This window comes from Pleurodeles waltl, chromosome 1_1 (assembly GCF_031143425.1).
Source record: "Pleurodeles waltl isolate 20211129_DDA chromosome 1_1, aPleWal1.hap1.20221129, whole genome shotgun sequence".
NCBI lineage: Eukaryota > Metazoa > Chordata > Amphibia > Caudata > Salamandridae > Pleurodeles > Pleurodeles waltl.
The window spans coordinates 335,418,444-335,440,678 of NC_090436.1; positions in this window are offsets into that span (position 1 = coordinate 335,418,444).

Genomic DNA, 22,235 nt, shown 5'->3' on the forward strand with positions numbered 1-22,235 from the left:
AGCAAATGAATTGCTGTATACCCGGTATAGAATGAAAACGCACTGCAGGGTGCAGCTCATTTATTGGCTCTGGGTACCTAGGGTTCTTGATGAACCTAAAAGCCCTATATATCCCCGCAACCAGAGGAGTCCAGCAGACGTAACGGTATATTGCTTTCGAAAATCTGACATTGCAGGAAAAAGTTACCGAGTAAAACATAGAGAAAAATTGATGTTTTTTTCACCTCAATTTCAATATTTTTCTTTTTCAGTTGTTATTTTCTGTAGGATCTACACAAATGACCCCTTGCTGAATTCAGAATTTGGTCTACTTTTCAGAAATGTTTAGGTTTCTGGGATCCAGCATTGGTTTCATGCCCATTTCTGTCACTGACTGGAAGGAGGCTGAAAGCACAAAAAATTGTAAAAATGGGGTATGTCCCAGTAAAATGCCAAATTTGTGTTGAAAAATTGGTTTTTCTGATTCAAGTCTGCCTGTTCATGAAAGCTGGGAAGCTGGTGAGTTTAGCACCGCAAACCCTTTGTTGATGCCATTTTCAGGGGAAAAACCACAAGCCTTCTTCTGCAGCTACTTTTTACAATTTTTTTGAAAAAAACGAAATTTTCACTGTATTTTGGCTAATTTCTTGGCCTCCTTCAGGGGAACCCACAAAGTCTGGGTACCTCTAGAATTCCTAGGATGTTGGAAAAAAAGGACGCAAATTTGGCTTGGCTAGCTTATGTGGACAAAATGTTATGAGGGCCTAAGCGCGAACTGCCCCAAATAGGCAAAAAAAGGCCTGGCACAGGAGGGGTAAAAGGCCTGGCAGCGAAGGGGTTAAAGTTTGCAAAGAGACAAGCATGTCCTGTATAACAACGTACCTCTTGCCAAATCAAATGGGGGAGCTAAGTGATGCTATTGTGTTAGTTAGGGGTGTGTGAAATGTATGCACTCCAATAATTACGCAAAAATATTGCAAACTTACAGGTATGTGAAACCATCATTTTGGGTTATATTTTAGCATGAAATGAATCTTCGTGCCAAAAATTGACTCAAAGAAGCATTGAAACAAAAACACTGTGACTAACAGCTATCCCTGCTCTGTTGTTGTGAATTTGCTTTTCATTTTTACCACTAAGTGTGCTGTTCTCATAACATTTTTACAGCTACTAGCGTGTAATTGCAGAAAGTGGCTGTTGGAAATGGCCCTTTTTGCGGGGTTATCACCAAACATTTTGACTTCTGACCTCCTGTTTTTGATCCTGTGCTGGATTTCATTTTTTTTGCTGGCATTAGGACTCAAGCAAAAAGTACAGATGATGACGGAATGCAGAACAAATCAAACATTCACCCCAATCACAGATCTGGGTTTAATCCATTAGTTTTATTGCTCACCACGCCACCCCAGTTTGGACCCAGCCATATGCAAACCAGTCTTGACCCTGCTCCCCATGGGAACAGTCCAGCCCGAATTGCTAAGCCAGGCCCTCCCTGGACTGGAAATAAGCATCTTGGGACCGGTTTTGAGGTATCATCCCTCATCAGACACGTCAGCTTGAATCCAGTGGTGCAGTGAGCATGGGACCCACGTCTAGGGATACCCTTCCCATTTAGGGCGACAAAAACGAAAAGAACAGATGATGGATGGAATGAGGAACAAATTAACCATTCACCTCCAATCACAAATCTGGGTTTAATCCATCAGTTTTTTTGCTCACCACGCCACCCCAGTTTGGTACAAACTGGAATGGCATGGCATTTTGTTTTGGCGTTAGGACTCTGGGCACTTTACCACTGACTGCTGACCAGTGCTAAAGTGCAAGTGCTGTCTGTCTAAATGGTATTGGTGATTGGTTTATCCATGATTGGCATATTTGATTTAACAGTAAGTCCCTAGTACAGTGCATCAATAGTGCCCAGGGCCTGTAAACCAAATACTACTAGTGTGCCCGCAGCACTGATTGTGCCAACCGCATGCACAGCCCTGTAAACATGTCTCAGACTGTCTCCCTGCAGTGTCTCTCTGGGCAGTTTTAAACAGCCATTTCGCCCTGGCAAGTGCAACCACTTGCCAGGCCAAAACCATCCATTTTACTACATGTAAGTCACCCCTAAAGTAGGCCCAAGGCAGCCTCACGGGCAGGGTGCAGTGTATTTAAAAGGTAGGACATGTACTAATGTGTTTTAAATGTCCTGTGCTAAATTCGTTTTTCATTATTGCAAGGCCTATCTCTCCCATAGGGTAACATGGGGATTGCCTTGAGATATCTTTTAAGTGTAATTTCCCATTGGGAGCAGATGGAGAAATGGAGTTTGGAGTCTCTGAACTCGCAATTAAAAAATGCAGCTTTGGTGAAGTTGGTTTTTAAACTATAAGTTAAAAAATGGCACTTTTAGAAAGTGGGCATTTCCTTGCTTGACCATTCTGTGCCATGCCTCTGCCTGTCTGTAGAATACACATCAGGGTCAGGATATCAGTTGGGCTATTTGTGAATTCACACAAAGGGAGCTAAGGTGTGCCCTGCATATCCTGAGGGGTCTTTCTGAGCTAGAGTGAGGTCTCTAGAGCAGGTCTCTTCTTCCCAGTTGCCAGTAGAACACTGTGCCATATTTATAACTGAAAAAGACAGTAATTTTTTGAATGGGAGAAAAATGTTCCACATTATGAACATCTTTGCACTTTAAATTTCTCACATGTTAAAAAATGGTTATGTGATTGTGTTGTACATGTAATAGTGCCACATATGGTGAAAGATATGTCCTGTGCCACACATACATACTACACAGGCTGTCAGTTACCCATAAACATAATCCCATTCATAGGCAAAAATATTCATACATCACTAAAGACCATGCTCTCACTGACACACATGGCAGCCTTGTCATAGTGCCTTGGGCAAAGTATTTTGTTCAAATCATAGTAGCTGCTCTATGGACACTAGGTGTAAAGTGAAGGAAGCTGGGCATGGGGGTGTCTGGTAATAATTAGGAGTTGTTTAGACTTCAGTAGGTCACTATGATTTTTACTGATCAGAAGTAGCTCTTGCTACACTAAAGGATAAAGACCTCTGGCCTACAAGGATCACGAGTATTTAATTTGAGGCAAGCAACGTTTCCACCCAAACATGGGTCCACTCTGCATTTCTAGGTAGTTATAGATAAATAAGTAACCATCCTGCCACTCATGAAGAACAACCTGGCTCACAATTATTCATATTGATCCTACTAAATGGAGGATCCCACTACAATACTTGTATGTAAATTGTCTAAGCCAAGCTAAATTGCCTCACTGCATTTCTTTGCAGTTACGTCCTAATAAGCAATCATACTTGTCTTGAGGGAAATCATATTGGCTCATAAGTATATTGTTTTCAAAACACACCACACACTCTCTAACATCCATGGGGCTTTAGCCGGAGTGAAGATACGTTCCTACCAAACATGTGCCAACTTTCAGCCAGTGCAGTAAGTCCCTGAAGTACTAATTCATCTGAGTTGATGGAGATTCCATTAACAAATGACTTTTTCTATTACTTCTAGCCTCCATTATTCTTGTCTGAATATCTTGATTCAGCCTCGAAAACCATAAGATTCTTAGGGCCAGATTTAAAGAAAAGTGGTGCAGCGTGGTGCGGCGCCAAAACTGACAGTGCCCGTTGCGTCACTTTAGAAATGCACGGATGCGCCATATTTAAGGGAATATGATGCACCCCTGTGTTTCCCCCTGCGCTGGCTCTAAATTTAGCTGCCAGCTCCAACGCAGGCATCCTGCACATAAACAATCACTAATGGCGCTTTGGCACAGAAGTGCCAAAGCGTAATTTCAAATGATTGTTTATGTGCAGGAAGAGACACCTTCCTGCACATAAACAATAATTTCTGGCATTTTGCTTTTTCTATGCATGCGGCAGAATGCAGCACGCATAGAAAAAGCAAAAAACGAGGAGGAATAAAAGTATTCCTCCTTGTTGCACCCTGCTAACGCCACCCCTGGAGGTGGCGTTAGATTTTGGCGCTGCCTCAGGTTTACGAGATTTCATAAATCTGAGGCAGTGTCAAAGTGCAATGGGTGTTGCTGTGGCACACCCACAGCAACACCCATTGCACGCTCCTTCCACACACAGAGCTATGTGGGAAGGGGCCGTATTTACAAGGTGGCGTTAAGCCACAAAATGCCACCTTGTAAATACATTGCTGTGCTTAGCGCCACAGGAGCGTCACAAAAAGTGATGTCCTGTGGCGCTAGGAGCCTATAAATACGGCCCCAAGTGAATAAGTTCCATTTCACAGGCCTGGATCTTACTTACAAAACCATACTTACATCTGTAGAATTTGATGCACATGTTCTATTTTGAGCTGAGATAACTCTGTCACACGTTTTCTGAACTATATTTCTTTTGAATTCAAACTGGGAGACTAATCCCATACAATTAGCTTTTGCTGTGTATGAAACTATGCTAGATGAAATCATTTTTATGGAGTTATTTTCAAGCACAGATTTAAGGCCTGATTACGAGTCTGACAGACTCAAGACCGCCAGACTCACAGAGGCGGATCTCACATTACGACCCTGGCGGGCTGACCAGTAAGGGACCACTGTCTCCACCAGGATCTCTGATACCGACGGGATGACGATGGTCTTGGTTGTGATCAGCCAGGGTGGCGCTGAAGTTAGCGCCGCCCTGCTGATTATAACCTTGTTCTCGGCTGGTCTTTTCATGATGGTCTGACCGCAATGAAAAGGCTGGCGGAGAACAAGTGAAGGGGGGACCACAGAGGGGGCCCTGCACTGTCCAGGCTTATGGCCTGGGCAGTGCAGAGGTTCCCCTGCCCAGCATCCTTGAAATACACACTGTCTGCTGTGCAGACAGTGCGCATTTCAAGGATGTTAGTGCACCCTGCTTGTGGCATCATTGCCGCTGGTTTGATTATGAGCCAGGAACAATGCTGCTGTACCTTTCCCACTGGGCTGACGGACAGGAACCTTGGTTCCTGCCTGTCAGTCCAGTGGGAAAGTTGTAATGGGGCCGGTGGAGAGCCTGCCAGCACCATGGCTGTGTCCTCGTTGTGTGTTTCCAACCACCAAACTTGTAATGACCCCTTACTACTTAATTCTCCTAATCATTGATATGCTTCTCAAAATAAATGTCTTCAAAGAAATCAACAAAAACCCAATAGGACCCTGGGGGCTAGCATCATCTTACATCCCTAGGTTATAAATTGCTTTGTACTTCAGAAAAAAGTTGCATGTGAGTACCAGTGATACTATGCAAAAAAAATATAAACCAGGTTCAGATGGATGCATCTGATGCTGTGCCTCCCATGGTCTACCAGCCCAATCACTTCACACAATGCTGATAGGGTAAAAGGTATACCAAAATCAAGCATTGCAGATCAATCTTTTCCTAACAATGTACTGTTCAGTCTCTGGAGATTACATAAAGCCCCCTATTTCGACCAGAATACAGAAGAGCTCATATACTGATGCAGACATGTCAGTGTAGGGTCTATTAAAGCTAGGAACAATAGTTCTTTCAATGAACAAATCTTCCATTACAGCTATTACCCTTTTTAAGAGTTAAGATCAACCCCATTTTCTTTTTTTAACCAATATAGCTACCCTCTGGATAGTCAGGATTTACAATGAGGCAATCAATGCTTTATCCATAATGGTTTAAATACCATCTTTGCCCATAGTAAATATTTATATGCTGACAAAGAATAATAGCTGCTAAAGCCTCTGTAACCAATAAAACAAACTCTCATTTTCTATGCCTTTCCGATATACTAGAATTGTAGCAAGCAAAATTCCTTCAAAGTAGGCCAACTTCCTATCGGAGCCAAGGAAAGACCTCAAGTAACATTAATCTATAAACTGAATATTGATTTTCTTTTTTTCCCTTAACTTGCCCCCTATTTTTTCATTCGCCTCTTTTCCCAGCACCGGAGGAAAACACCTCCAAACACACACAAGTCAAAGGCATGATAGCGAGCATGTGCAAGACAATTAAGTAAGAGGAAAAGGGAAACATACTGTTCATACACAGCTCTGTTCGAAATATTTTATTTCAAAAACATTTTAAAAAGTCAGTAAAACAAACGTTAGAAATTTCACTGCACTTCACCAAAAATCTGCCAGGCTCTACCCATTGTTGATTGTGAGAATGTCAATCAAACAATATTTTGACACGAAGATAGTCATATAAAAAAATAACAATTTTATATACTATATCTTAAAATATTAAAAGCACAGCAAACAAATATATCATTGTTTTATACCTCAACATAGTTGTTTTATAAAATCATTCATACATTGAAAAAGTATGCTTTTAAACATCTTATACTTTAATTATAACACATTTTCAATTTAATTTTCCATGAATTGTACTACTATTTCAAAGTTAGATATCCATAAGTTTTAAAAACCTTCATAACACTTGTTTACATATTTATAAATGTAACATATATACCTTAATTATATACAAAAATGCAATCTTTTTTCAAACGTTTCAAACTTAATAAACATTTCTAAAACACTTTAAAATATTTCTTTTAAATATATAAAAAAATCTTTATTTGTAAGTATGTTGATTTAATATATCATCTTGAATTCTACAGACCTCATAAACATATACAAGTATGGATCACTCATATTTATTAATACAATATAGAGGTTATTATGTTTTTTAAAATTATATTTTTTTACTGCCTGTACTCCACAAAGATTACATTGAATAAAGATAGTAAAATATATTATTGTAACTCCCATCCAGCAAGCATTCCGAAAGAACGCATTGTATTGGAGCAGAAGGGTAGATTAATTATTCTAACTCCTGCGTCACAGACACTGGGATAGTATATATATATGTTGTTGGGAAAGGGGTAGAGGATAGAGTTACTACTTTAACTTCAGTTAATGTGAATATATTTGATGGAGAAATGAGTGTTCAAACTTACCATTCTATCCCCAGTCCCATAAATATTTCAGAAAGTATAGATATTGGGGTGCGCACGAGCCAGACAAGATGGCCGCCTGAACTCAGAGCTCCGCGCGTCGGCGGACGCGTTTTACACACCGGAATAATTTTTATTGATTTAATGGAGTTTGAACATTTACATGTTTGTTGGAAGACTTGGTGAGCAGTTTACTCTTTGGAAGCCGTCTTATTCCTTTTTTTTTCTTAAAATGCTTTTTACATTTTACCTCACACAGCGGCTGTTTTAAATCTCAACTATTCATTATTATACGTGCTCATCTGACTGGATTATGACTTTTTTGTGAGAAAATTCCTATTTACTTTAACTAACGCTTCTCCTTTTTGCTGTTCCATCAATATATATTCTTCTTTTTGAAGGCTTTTTACCTTATATGGTCAAATTAAAGAAATTGAAATCATTGCCACATCAGTCCTCTTCCACCGATAAACTCGGAAAGCTGAATACTTTTGTTGCAGCATCTTTTTCTCCTGCGTCTAAGCTGTCTTCGTCATCTTCTTCTCCGTCTAAGGCTTCTCTGAGTACTTCTTCAACTCCTCATAAGAGGATTAAACAGGATCCACCTTCACCAGTGAAATCTCTTTCACCGATTTCTCTTGAACTTGTGCTTGATGAAATACGCGCACTGCGTCCTTTTATTGAAGAAACCAACTCTTGGATGCATAATTTAGATAATAAGTGGTCTCAAATGGAAGTGAGAGTTTCTGATGTGGAGCAAAGAGTTAGTGATGTGCAGGACGAAACAAATAAAATTAAAATTTTGGAGAAGGAAGTAACAACATTAAAATCACTTACTGAGGAGTTGGAAAACAGAAATAGGCGAAACAATCTTCGCATTTATGGATTACCGGAAGGCCTTAAAGGAAGTGACCCGATTTCATTTTTTGCTTCATTCTTTCCACAGTTAGTGGATTTACCATCTACTACAGTCTTGAACATTCAAAGGACACATCTTATAGGACATCGTCATCAGAACTCTCCTTTATTTAGACCAAGAGGAGTAACTATTTTCTTTCTTGAATTTACTGATCTCTTGAAAGTCCTTAATGCAGCAAAATCCAAAAAACAACTTTCCTGGCATGGAAATAAGATCTTCATTTCACAAGATGTGTCCAAAGTTACAGCAAATAGAAGAAAATAATTTTTGGATCTTCATCCACAGCTTCGTGATTTGGGAGCTCATTTTGGATTATTCCATCCTTGTTTCTTCAAAGTGACATATCAAAATAAGACAACTTCATACACATCTCCTGCAGCTCTTCGTGATTTTCTGAGATTCCACTCTACAAACTCTACAGCTGGGCCCTCTAGACGTTGATTATACGATTCTCTTATTTTACTATGCTTTTGTTGCCGTTTATTGAGTTACAGCTGATGGTCCTTCATTTGGAGTTTATATATTATATATGTTGATGTTATTATATGTTCTATGTTTATGTTGTTAATTTAATTGTCCTTTTTTACAGGTTCCTGTTGTTCTCTTTATTATTACTCTTGCACGTATCATTTGTCCGTTGATGCCTTCCGTTTCCTTTGCTGTGCCATCTTCAATCTGTGCTGTCTCCACCCCTACCCTATTGTTCATTCATATCAGGTACGTTCTTATAGTCGTCTTTATTTGGCATGTACTGTCTTTTTTCTTTCTCTTGAATATTTTCCTTCCTTTTTCCTATTGTTTTCTCTTCACTCTTTCTTTCCTTTGTTATTCCTGTTTTCCAATCCCTTATATATTTCTGCAGTTACTTATTTTACAAGATCCTTAGTGTGTACATATAGTTATGTAACGTAAATTCAGAGTTGTTTCCTGGAATGTCAAAGGTTTCATTAATCTGATAAAAAGGCAGATAATTTTATCCCATTTAGCTAAATATAATCCAGACTTAGGGGGTCATTACAACCCTGGCGGTCAAAGACCACCAGGGCTGTTCTGGAGGAAGCACCACCAACAGGCTGGCGGTGCTTCACAGGGAATTACGACTGCGGCTGAAGCACTGCGGTTCCTGCCACAGTGGTCCCGGCAGTTTTAATCCGACGGGGCAGCGCTGCTTGCAGCGCTGCCCAGGGGATTACGAGTCCCCTTACTGCCAGCCTTTTCATGGCGGTTTGAACCGCCATGAAAAGTCTGGCGGTAAGGGGGTCGTGGGGCCCCTGGGGCCGGCTCCTGTGATGCGGCCGAGATCCCCGCTGGGCCGGAGGGCGGAAACCAGGTTTCCGCCCGCCGGCCCAGCGGGGATATCCTCATGGCTGCGGGGGGAGTGCGGCTACATTGGCGGCCGCCCGGCGGTCAGACCTTGCGGCCAGCCAAGGTCGTAATGACCCTCTTAGTCCTTTTACAAGAGACCCATTTGACTGATCCTGAAGCATTCAAACTTAAAAGAGGTTGGGTGGGTAATGTTTTTACTTCTCCTACATCCACAAAGAAAAATTGAGTAATTTTGCTTTACCATAAAAAATTATCAGTCAATGTTCTGTCTCAGGATTCAGATTCAGATACTAGATGGCTCTTTGTGAAACTAATTATTAATGGAATTACACTGACTACTGGTAATATTATGGTCCTACTCAATCAGATTATCTTTTTTAGCCTAGTGTTATTAAACAATGCATGCAATATAATGATGATTTTCTTCTACTTGGAGGGGATTGCAATCAAATTATTGACCCTTTTATAGATAGGCAATCCACAGTCAAATTTTCTCCCCATAAAATGCATAAACAATGCAATTTAGTTGATTCATGGAGAATTTGTAATCCTGATAGCAGGGATTTTTCATTTTATTCTCCACCTCATGGCTCCTTATCTAGACTTGATTATATTTTCATTTCAAAATCACTTTCCCAAAACCTCATTAATTCCTCCATTGAACCCATGGTTATATCTGATCATGCCCCAGTCATTACAGATTTTGATTGACTCCCGGTGCATCCCAAGTCCAATAGATGGAGATTTAATAATTCTTTGTTGCTTGATCCCAAATTTTCCACATCCTTTATTGCTTTTGCAGAGGATTTTTTTTTATTCAATTACCATTCGCATATCTCCCCGCAATTGTTATGGGATTCCTTTAAGGCTGCAGCTCATGGGCATATAATTAATTTTGTTTCTAAAAAAAGAAAAGCTTATAATGCACAACACCAATCTCTACTTCTAAAAATTAAACGTTTAGAACATCAATACTGTTCCTCTTCATCCCCCTTTAATTTGCGAGAACTAATTCAAGCAAAACTGCAATTTAATAAATTGTCCTTGGATAATGCCTCTTCCTTTCTCTTACACAGTAGTGCCCGCTATTATGGAGGTCGAAATAGATCAGGAAAAATTCTTGCTAATTATTTAAAAGCCCGGAAACAACGCCACACAGTGAAGTATATAACTACAGATATCGGTAAATCTCTCTTTAAGGATGATGATATTTTAGCTGAATTCGTTAATTATTATCAAACACTCTATACTCCTGAATTGGTCCCGTGTTCTTCACAGCTAGATGACTATTTAAAGAAAATTCCAAATCCCAATACTGTATGACTTTATTCGATGTTTCTTCTCTTGAAGTAGATATTACTTTGCCAGAAATTCTTAATGCTCTTCACTCTCTTAAAAAAGGTAAGACTCCTGGCCCAGATGGAATTTTTCCTTCATTTTCAGATTTTCTACTTCCCAAACTTTTAGTGCTTTTCCAGTTTTTCCCAGAATCAGGATATACAGGAGGAATGTTTCAAGAAGCCACTATTTGTCTTATCCCAAAGGAGGGTAAGGATAATTCTCTTTGTAAAAATCATAGGCCAATTTCTCTACTTAATACAGATTATAAAGTGTTTGCTAAATTGTTAGTCTTACGCCTTGATCCTCTTTTGCCTGCTATGATAGGGGAAGAACAAACTGGATTTGTTAAAGGTAGACTTGCTTCTGATAATTCTAGAATATTTTTTAATGTACTTAGAAAAGCATTCACTCTTTCATGCTCCCTAGCATCAATTTCCATAGATGCTGAGAAAGCATTTGGTTGAATAGACTGGTCTTTTCTATTAAAAGCCTTAGCTTGGCATGGCCTAGGATCCCGTTTTATTTCGTTTATTTCTTTGCTCTATCATTCCCCAATGGCATCGGCTTTAGTTAATAGAAAATTGTCTAGATATTTTTCATTAAGTCGGGGGGTTCGTCAAGGTTGTCCGCTTTCTCCTCTTTTATTTATCTTAGCTCTAGAGCCATTTTTATCCTGTATTAGAAATAATATTGAAATTGAGGGCTTTCAATATGGCGAGAAACATTTAAAACTAACGGCATATGCAGATGACATACTTTTATATATTTCAAACCCAGAAATCTCGATACCATCTCTACTCCAGGAGATAGAAGATTTTTCTTTGATTTCAGGTTATAAGATAAATGTGGATAAAACTGAAATCCTCCCTCTTACAAAATTCTGTTTTAAATTACCATTTGCTAATACTGGCTTTCATTGGAATACATCCAAGATTAAATATTTAGGTATTTGGTTTACCTCTTCCATTAAAAAGTCTATTGAACTAAATACCTCTGGTGCTTTAGAGAAAATAGATATATCCCTTCTATTATGGAACCCTTTATTTTGATCTTGGTGGGGTCGTCTGAACTCGATCAAAATGATGATTTCTACTATCACTTTATATATTCTATCTATGATTCCGGTCCCTCTTCCTGTTACTTTTTTCAAACAACTTGATTCAAGATTGTCTAAATTGCTTTGGAACAATAAGAAATCTAGAATTTCTTTTAGTCAACTTCGCTATCCTAAACAGGAAGGTGGTCCCAACTTTCCTGATTTTTGACTTTATCATAAATCTTTTTGTTTGCGTCAAGCTTCTAGAAGGATTGCCTTGTCAGGTTCTCCGTTCACCCCTTTATGGCTGGATATTGAATGCTCTTTTCTTCTACCGTTTTCTCCTCGTGAGATGGTGTCTTTTTCTTTTAATATTTTGGTTATCTCCTCCCCGCTTCTTAAACATACTTGTGCTCTTCTACGCTTTCATTGTTTATCTCCATCTGTCACTTGTTCCTCTTTTTTAAACTCCCCTCTTTGGCATAATCATCTTATAACTATCAATAAAAAACCTCTATTTTGGAAATCCTGGAGACAAAAAGGCATAATATGGATCAAAGACTTATTTTCCAATGACACTCCACTTTCGTTCTCGCAATTTCAACTTCTTTTTAACTGTCCTAACTCCTTCATGCCTAAATATCTTCTTCTTATTAATATTATCCTTGATATTTTATTTTCATTGCAAAATTCCCCTTCTTCTGCGGAGTTGCCGTCTTCTTTGGCTTCCTTTCTTACCTCTTTTCCTACGGCATCAAATATCTATAAACTTTTTCATTCTCCTATTTTGACAAGACCTAAATCAAAAATTGAATCTCGGTGGGAATTGGATTTGGGATGTACCTGGACTATTCCTTTCTGGAACAGTATATGGGATAGGTCATATAAAATATCTAGATCAGCTTCTACTACACAATTATTGTTTTTTCTTTATCAAAGACTATATTTTACCCCCTCTACCATAAGTACATTTTCCGTATCTTGAAATTCATATTGTTGGTCATGTGACAACTTTTTGGAGGAAAGTTTGGCATCAGCTCACCTCCATTTTTCATTTGCCAACCCCATTATCTCCCTTTGCGCTCTTCCTAGGCTGTTTATCTGATGGTATTGCTTCAGAAGATGATAACTTAAAGTTGTTAGATCTTATGTTAGCTCTAGCTTTTCAGCAAATTTCCCTTAATTAGAAAAAATTCATCCAATATTTCCTATAAAACTTGGTGGTATAATGTGTGCCACTACCATAGGCTTGATACTGCATTTACCTCTTTATGCTGCCCTTCCATTAATAGAGATCTGTATTGGTTACCTTTGACTACTTATCTTGATGCTTCTGCTTGCAAACCTATTAATTGTACACTATCTGAAAATTTTAGGCCACCGTAATTGGTTTGCTTTCTCCATGATTGATTTTAATTTTAATTTTATTATATGCTTTTAATGATAGCTAATGCTCTCTAGTTTTTAATATACATTGTACCTATTTTCTTTTTATTGGTCTTGTTCCTTTTATTGTTTCCCCTCACCCATCTTCCCTGTTTATCACCCCTTATATTTAAAATGTTAAACAGCTTTTTTCAGTTACTTCTGTATTATACTGTTATCTTTGAGATTGACATTTGTATTGTTACTATGCGATTAATATGTATTTGATTTCAATAAAGCTGATTTACCTTAGAAAGTATAGATATTGATATTGGGGGATATCATAGATTATCATACCTCCAAGCATACTAAGTTTTGAAAAATTAAAAATTCATTCAATACACATATTTAATGAACAATACTTATAGTTGAATACAATATTGCATATACTGAAATTAAAATTGTAATTACATTTTTAATGAAATAGTTCTGTAAATTTAAGAAAGCACTATTGAGGTATATATAATGAAGTTTTTTTTTAAATGTAAAATAATAATAGCTAATATTAAAGCTGTAAACCTGTTTTTCACAAAATATGTAGTTAAATGTTGAAACCCAGTTTTATTTTAAACCTCATAATATTTAATACATGAAGATTATATCATGAAAATAACCCAATATTTATATACATTTCTCTTCCTAATAATACCCTAGTAGATTAAACCACCCATTTATTTATTTACATTAAGTTATAAAATACATATCAATGAACTACAGTATTTCATTACATTTTGTATTTATTACATATACAAAATACTTTAATTAATATGTATTTAGAATACACACTCTACCCACCCAATACCCCGGGACACAAAAAACTCTTTAAAAGCACCATATATACATAAAGATCATAATCTTATAAATAAAGTATTTCACATAGTAGTTAAATGAAAACAATAAAATTTAATAATAATACCAATAAACAAATAATAATTATACACAAATCAATACATATATAAATTAAACTAATATGCACCCAATCTACCAGTAAACCACACAACCCTAAAAAAATGTAAAAAATATAATATGGGTTGCCAAGGAAACCAAAATGGTAAGGTGAGAGCTCCAGGCAGATGGTTGCAGGGTGTAGGTCGGCCTGAAGTGAGTCATACAGTGACTAGAAAAGAGGCCGTGGTGATCACAAGAGAAAGCTGTGAACTGGTTCTACTTGGATACTGCCTGAGCTGTCTGGGCTGTGGTTTAGGGATCAGGAAGAATGTCGCCATTATTGCAGTGGCAGGGGCTCGAATGGTATGAACCTGAGCACTGTGAATGCCATGTTGGAGTGAACACAGTGACCTTGGGTCTTTAGATCCCCTTGGAGAGAGGCAGGGAGAATCTATTTTCACAGAGAAGAGTCTCACATGACAAGAATAAGTAGGATAGGAAGAGATGACTCTATGGACACAGAGAACAGCTTGTCCACAGCAGAACTGTTGTTCCTAGCTGCAACACAGGAGCTTCACCATATTACAGAAGGCATAGTGGAGAAAATACCCTCCATTGATGTTACTCTTTTCAAAATGAATGATATTCGTATGACAAGGACAGAGGTAGTCACATATTACCTCATGTATATGGCTTCCTAAGTGGAAGGGAAAGTGACACCTTTAAATGAAGGATAGAAAGCACACATTACAATACAGGGAGGAGTGATACCAATGCTGCTCAAGTTTGAATCACAAATTGAGTATTTGTGTACAAGGCCCATGTGAAGTATTAATTTCCTAGTGGTCCATCAACAAAATGAGCAAGCAAGGACCCTCTCTTCATTTATTTCCTAATCGTGAAGATCCCAGAAGTAGATCAAGCTATCCAAGTGAAGGTCATATGATACCAGGTGAGGAAAAAGAATTTAAAGGGCAGACAGGAGAGTATGGTTGGGCTCCCCAATGAATCCGGGCATGATCCTGGAGACAGCGACACACATCAAGGGAACACAAATGTTGCTCTTCCATGAGCACAGTCACTTTACGCTCAGTAAGAGACAATAACTGCAACATATGAAGAGTTGATTGCCATTGGTTTGTAAGAAGCTCTGTGGCATTCAGCAAAACCTAAACTTAGACACAAAGGTTGGCAGGACTTCTTTACCCAGGTGGACTCAAGGGCCTTTGTTTTGAAGACATAGGAGACAATGGGGATGGGGTTAAGAGGCCTGTACTGGATAGTGGTACTGCATAGAGTGGTGACATTGCACCTACTGGATAAAATGATTGATTCCTTTCAGATGCATGATGGGAGAGGACTAATGTTTATGAGATCGACAAGGAGCAATAGCCTTAAGAGCTGATGTACCCAATATCCCCATTGGTTTTCCATCTTTTTTTTTACCTCCCCTCTCTTTTGGTGTGGGGTGACTTTTTAGGGTTATGAACAATTGAGCTAACCCTGGAACATATTTAAAACTAGAGATTGCACGGTTACCATGTTCACAACCAATGTCTTGGTGATTTCTATACATGTGATCTCAATAAAAACCATAATAAATAGTTATGTAAAACAAAGAACATTAAAATGATATGTAAAGTAATATTTACTGTATGATGAACATCAATATTTTTTCAAATATAGAAGGAGGTAGTCTTACTTTCAAAATAATGGGCCTCATTACAACATTGCCGCCCGCCAAGTTGGCCCCGCGACTCCCCGCACCGGCAGCCTTTTCCTGGTGGTTCAAACCGCCAGGAAAAGGCTGGCGGTAGAGGGACTCGTAATCCCATGGGCAGGATTACTACCACCGGGGCCATTGTGGCGGGAAACCGCCGGCCCCGGCGGTGCGACCGTGGCGCTTCCGCCGCGGTCGTAATGACCCTGGAAGCACCGCCAGCCTGTTGGCGGTGCTTCCGTCATTTCAGCCCTGGCGGTCCTGTACCGCCAGGGTTGAAATGACCCCCAGAGTCTCTTGACATTTTACCACTCATGATATTGTGACAAGGATTTTATGGTCTCTCAATATTTTAGAATTTGCTCATAACAAAATTCTAGTATTTGAATGACTTATTATGAGAGCAAGGTTTATTTTGCCAGGTCTAAATTGCAGTTCAAATCTCCACTACAGACTGCATTGGCAGCAGCTCTGAGACATGTTTTGAAGGCTACTTGAGTGGGTGGCACAGTCAGTGCTGTTGTTCACTAGTAGCATTTAAGTTAAAGGCCCTCGTTACATGTAATAATATTTACTAGAGAAGTACAAGTAAATTAAAATGTACCAGTCGGATTTATGCCAATTATACCATGTTTTAGGAGAAAGCACAGTCACTATACCCCTGGTAAAAAAAGTGCACAAGACTCCTAATGCCAACCAAAATGGGTTCAGCAATAGAACACAAAAATGTAGAGGTGACCCTGCAACAAAGGGCCAGGTCTAACATTAGATGTGGAGAGTGCCAGAGTATCAGTGGGATCAAAAGCAATGCTGCAGATGTCAAAAGTAGAGCATTTTTAGGAACAAGACACGTGAAAGGGAGAAATAAGTATGTTCTAAGATGTTATAGGTGTGATATTAAAGATAACTTAACCTACAGCAGCACTGGCACTGCTGGGAAATAAAAGTATAGCATGTGTGTGGTAATCAGGCACTTTGCCAGAAAGTGTAGGAGAGGAAAGGACATGATCAAGTGTGTAGAAGAGGAGAAAATCATATGTTGTGTGGAGGTTTTAAATACTAGTTTGAATGTTTATTAGTCTTGGAAAAATAATTTTGTAGGCAGAATTGGGAGAAAGTTATAGGCTTGTGATATTTACCTGGAGGAAATAATGCAGAGGTTATAGATATTCTGGGTTATCATAGTTTTGGAGTGCCATAGATTTAGGGCCAGATTACGAGTACGGTAGAACCATCTTACCCGTAGTGGCGGTCCAACCTCCACATCCTTGGCGGTCTCACTGCCAGATTTGGATGCTGGTGGTTGGACCGCCACAAGACCGCTGCAATTGCCAGGTTTAGAGATCCCATAGTTGCGGCAGTGCAGAAATCTGTGGTGAAGCACGAGTTGAAAAAAGGGCCTCTTTTCATATGGTAGACCCCCACTTTTTGCGTGGAAAATAATGTGGTTTCAAGCTGTAGATGCCCTGGGCCCCTAATAACCAGGTTCCCAGGGCCAGATCTCTTTCCCCAAAAGTGTACTTAGTTTGGCCCTTCAACCCTCCTTGTAAGTCCCTAGTAAATGGTACCCCTGGTACCTAGGACATGGGTACCGAACAGGTTCCCCCATAGCTGCAGCACAAGTTGTGCCACTCTGAGAGGCCCCACACCAGCCTCATGCAGACTGCCATTGCAAGTGCATGTCAAAGAGTATTTAAAAGTTGCAAACTCCACATGGCACTCACCGAGAGTGCCATGTTCACTAACACTGCATACAATATAGATAAGTCACCCCTCTGGCAGGCCTTACAACCCTAAGGTAGGGTGCACTATAATGCGTGTGAGGGTATATACGTGCATAAGCAAAAATGCCCCTACTGTGTCTTTGTGAAACCTTAAGACATAGTAAGTGTACCGGGAAGCCATAGCTAATGCATGTGCTGGACACTGGTCATTATGAGCTCTCCAGTGTTAGAACAGGCATTCTTAGCTTGGTCTCCCCTGTATTTTTTGCCTCAGCTTCCTATGTTTTGACTGTGTGCAGGACTTTGTTTTTGCTTTTTTTGGTACTCTGGGCACGTTACCAGTGCTAATATTGGTTTTTCCATGATTGACATATTTGATTTACTAGTAAGTCCCTAGTAAAGTGCACTGGAGGTGCCCAGGGCCTGTAAATCAAAGGCTACAATCGGCTTGCAGCACTGATTGCGCCACCCACATGAGTAGCCCTGTAAAAATGGCTCGGACCTGCCACTGCAGTGTCTGTGTGTGCAGTTTTAACCTGCTATTTTGACCTGGCAAGTGTGCCCACTTGCCAGGCCCAAACCTTCCCTTTTCATACTTGTATGGCACCCCTAAGGTAGGCCCTAGGTAGCCCCATGGGCATGGTGCAGTGTATCTAAAAGGTGGAACATGTACTGATGTGTTTTACAGTGAAATACTGCCACTTTCTTTTTTTCACTGTTGCAAGGCCTATCTCTCTCATAGCTTAACATGGGGACTGCCTTAAAATATCTTTTAAGTGCAGTTTTCCTTTGGGAGCAGATAGAGATATGGAGTTTGGGGTCTCTGAACTCACAATTTAAAAATATATCTTTTGGTCAAATTGGTTTTCAAATTGCCTGTTTGAAAATGCCACTTTTAGAAAGTGGGCATTTTCTTGCTTAAACCATTCAGTGACTCTGCTTGCTTGTGTATTCCCTGTCTGGGTCAGACTGACAGTTGGGCTATTTGTGAATCTCCACTAGACAGTGACACAAAGGGAGCTGGGGTGTAGTCTGCATACTCTGATGGGCCATCTCGACTAAAGTGGAGGGAGGAGTGGTCACTTACATCTGAATGGACGGTGCCTGCCTTCACACAATGCCGTCCCCAAGCTTCTGGTGTATGTTGGTTGGAGCCAGGTCTGGGCAAGGCAGGATCTTGTGAACAACAGAGACTTTCCTTTGAAATTGGCCTACTTAAAAGGCAGAAAGAGGTATAAATAGTGAACTCAAAACATCAAAGAATTCCTCTGCAGCACCTGGGCTCTCTGCTGAGACTCCTGCCCTGCCAAATGGTGCCCTATCTAATCCCTGGGTCCTTGAAAGGTGAAGCTGGTAGAACAAGGACTAAAATCCACACACAGGAAGCTTTCAAGAAAATTTCAACGCACCACCTGCAACGTGGCTGTAAAAAAGACGCGCCACCCGCCTCACGGCTGAAATTTCATTGCGGCCGGGAAATCGATGCATCACCTGCATCGTAGCTGGAGAAATGGTGCAACACCCGTTTGCGGCTGCTGAAAACAACACAAACCCCACACAGCACAATTCTCCATCACCATACGGCCAGATTTTGCACGCATCATTGCTCGGCATCAAAATCAACGTGAACCTGCGCGGACCCGAGGTGCCACACCCGGAAAATGACACACAGCCTCACTTGCGAGTGAGAAAACGACGCATCCCTGACTTTTTCGATGCACGCTCGCCTGTGTGGCTTTATTTTTTACCCAAACCAGGTACTTTGTGTAACAACAACGTTTCCATTGTTTTCTATGAAGGAAGATTCTATTATTAAAAAAAAAAATCATAACTCTACTTAAGTCTGTTGGATTTGTGTTGTTTTGTTCTTGTTTGATTTAGATAAATATTGGCTATTTTTCTAAACTGATGTGGTGTCCATTTAGTTTTTTCACTGTATTACTGTATGTGTTGGTACAAATACTTTACACATTGCCTTTGAGATAAGCCTGACTGCTTGTGCCAAGCTACCAAGGGGGTGAGAAGGGGTTATCTTATGTGAGTATCTCTCTTGCCATGACTAGAGTGAGGGTCCCTGCTTGGACAGAGTGCAAACTGACTACCAACCAGAGACCCCATTTTTAACACCCAGCTACATGATGACCTCTTTGAACCCTGGGTTGTTTGGTATCAAACAACTCAGAATAATAAATCCACACTGATAACAGGATGGACGGGCACTACCGGGCTTGCCTGTGGTGTGCCTTTGGTGCACCTTTGGCGCACCAGCGGCGCAGCAGTGCTGTTGCCACCATTAAGTAGGGGAGGAAGGTGGGGGTTTGGTCAGCTGGGAGGCGGGAAAGGTGCTTCATGGGGAGGGGGGTGGGCCCACAGGTGCAGCAGCAGCGCAGGAGGGAGAGAGATGAGCGGGAGGAGAAAGGGCAGGAGTAAAGGAGTAAAAAGAAGTAAAAAGAGAAAAGGAGTAAAAGGAGTGAAAAAAGGAGTTAAAAGAGGAGAGAAAGTGTGAGGGAGCAGAGATACTTACTTGTGGATGGTCACTCAGCCACCAGGGATGAGGCGCAGGCAGGAGCCTGCGGGTGGAAGATGATCCCAAACTGAGAAGGCTCTCAGTTCGATCCTGGATTCAGAGGAGCAGCAATAGAAAGCAGGAGGAGCTGGAGAGGGCAACAGACGCTAACCAAAGGTCAGAGGAGTCACCTGGATGTGAATCAGCAGCATTGACGGCACTGACAGCAATGGCAGCATGACTGTAATGTCGGTGAAGGTAACGTAGTGTGCACTGCCTAAACAAGTTACTGGAATACCCTGCCCAACCTCAACAGGCTCTAAACCACATTGAAACACCTTGCTGCTATCACCTTTATGATTGTTGCAGTCTCATCTTACCACCTCTAGCGACGTTTAGGCAGCATTGGCAACATATCGATAAATGTCGTAGTGGCAACACTTCGTGAACAACTCATCTGGCGTCAGACCGAGGAGTAATATCAAATAACCTATGCTTGCAATCTCGCTCTTTAGCCAAGGCACTGTTTGGGGGCCAGTGGCAGTGTGATGTGACACTAGGACACAGTACATGTTTCTAATAGATGATCATTGCCATTGCCACTAATGTGAGACAAAATATGGTCCTGCATGGTGTATAACTGAACCAGGATCGAGAAGAACACCAATTCAGCTGACATTTAATGTAATATTTTAATGTAGACTACGCAATATACGATCAATAATAATACACAAAACTCTCTTTCATGATGCAAACTAGACGATTACTGATCTAGTGCATGAAAGTCATTAGTAATTTTTGATTCTCCTGTCAGCAGTCCTGCAGAGCCTGATAACATCATAAATTACTATATCAGAATGAGTAACTAAACTTACAATTACAAATAACTGCAAGTTATTAATTCCGAATCTGCAAAAGGAGAGAAAACTGCAGACAACAGTTTTAACGATGTTACATGCCCAGAGCCTTCATTAACAGCTAAATTACTCCAGGGTTCAAGTTTACACACTTGAGAAGGGAAAGATTAATGTAAGAACTTAACACAAGTGGCCACTTGCGCAGGGTTTGAGTAAAAAAAGGAAAATAAAAAAATGTGATTCTTGTTGGATTTTCTGCCCGACTTAAAAGAGAGTAATACATCACCCACTCCTGCATTACTGCTGAAGAGACACAAATGCCTAATTTTAGAAATAAGTGCTCAACACATACCATCTATCTGTGAACAGTGAAGCAAAATCTCAAACAACAAAACAGTGGTGAAAGATCTCAAGACAAACTTGAAAAGAGTAAAAGCAGACCCGCCCAACCCTGGCTCACCTGTTACAATCAAAAATGACATAAGTGCACCAATGGATATGATCCTGAAGAAACTAGCAGAGGTTAACGACTTTTCTAAATCATACAAAGATAATACAGACTCAATGCAGATGAAGTACATGCGATCAGAACCAACATAAAACAAATCAATATTAGGATTTCCGAAACTGAGGACAGAATTAGTAATCTAGAAGACTCGGAAGCAACATCTAATAGAACCATCAACTAACTCCAACCCACAGCAATGTCTCTCACTAAGGAATTGGCTTCTCTGAAAGACAAAAACAGAAGGAGAAACCTCTGCATATTTGGCATTCCAGAGGGTGCAAAAGATTCTGATGGCTCGTGCATCTTGTTTTTAGAACAATGGTTCACCCAACACACTGATATTGTGTTTGAAAAAGAGCTGGAATTTGAAAGGGCCCACTGATGGCCGACAAGAAGAATACGTAATCAAAATCTAACACATCTAAGGCCAATAGTATGTAAAACACTGTGGAGGTCATTCTGACCCTGGCGGTAAAAGGCAGTTACCGCCGGTCAGAAGACCGCCATAACACCGCCGCGGCCGCGGTAACCCGCCAGGGTCATTCTGACCCACAACTGCCAAACCGCCAAAAACCCGACCTCCACTGAAGGCCGCCACATCAGCGGTCAGCGATAAACTGGAGATGACCAAACCTCCACCGTCACGCCAACAGAAATACGCCCATGCCATTACGACCCACCAATCCACGCAGCGGTCTTTCAACCGCGGTATCCCATTGGCGGTACACACCGCCGCGCTCAAAATACACACACCTTTACAAAACACAGCCACATTGGATAATTCAAAATACACACACCTGATACACATACAAACACCACTCTCACACAATCAATACGATATAAAACACACACCCACATCACCCACAAACCCCCACAAATCGAAATTCAGAGACAAGGCACAATACACAGAGAGAGAGCACAGGGAACGCAAACCACAACACACACAGGAACCCAACATCATCCCCCACACTACATCTACGCATAAAACACCACACACCACTACACTCATCACCACAAACACCACCCCACACCTCATCCACACCACCCCATG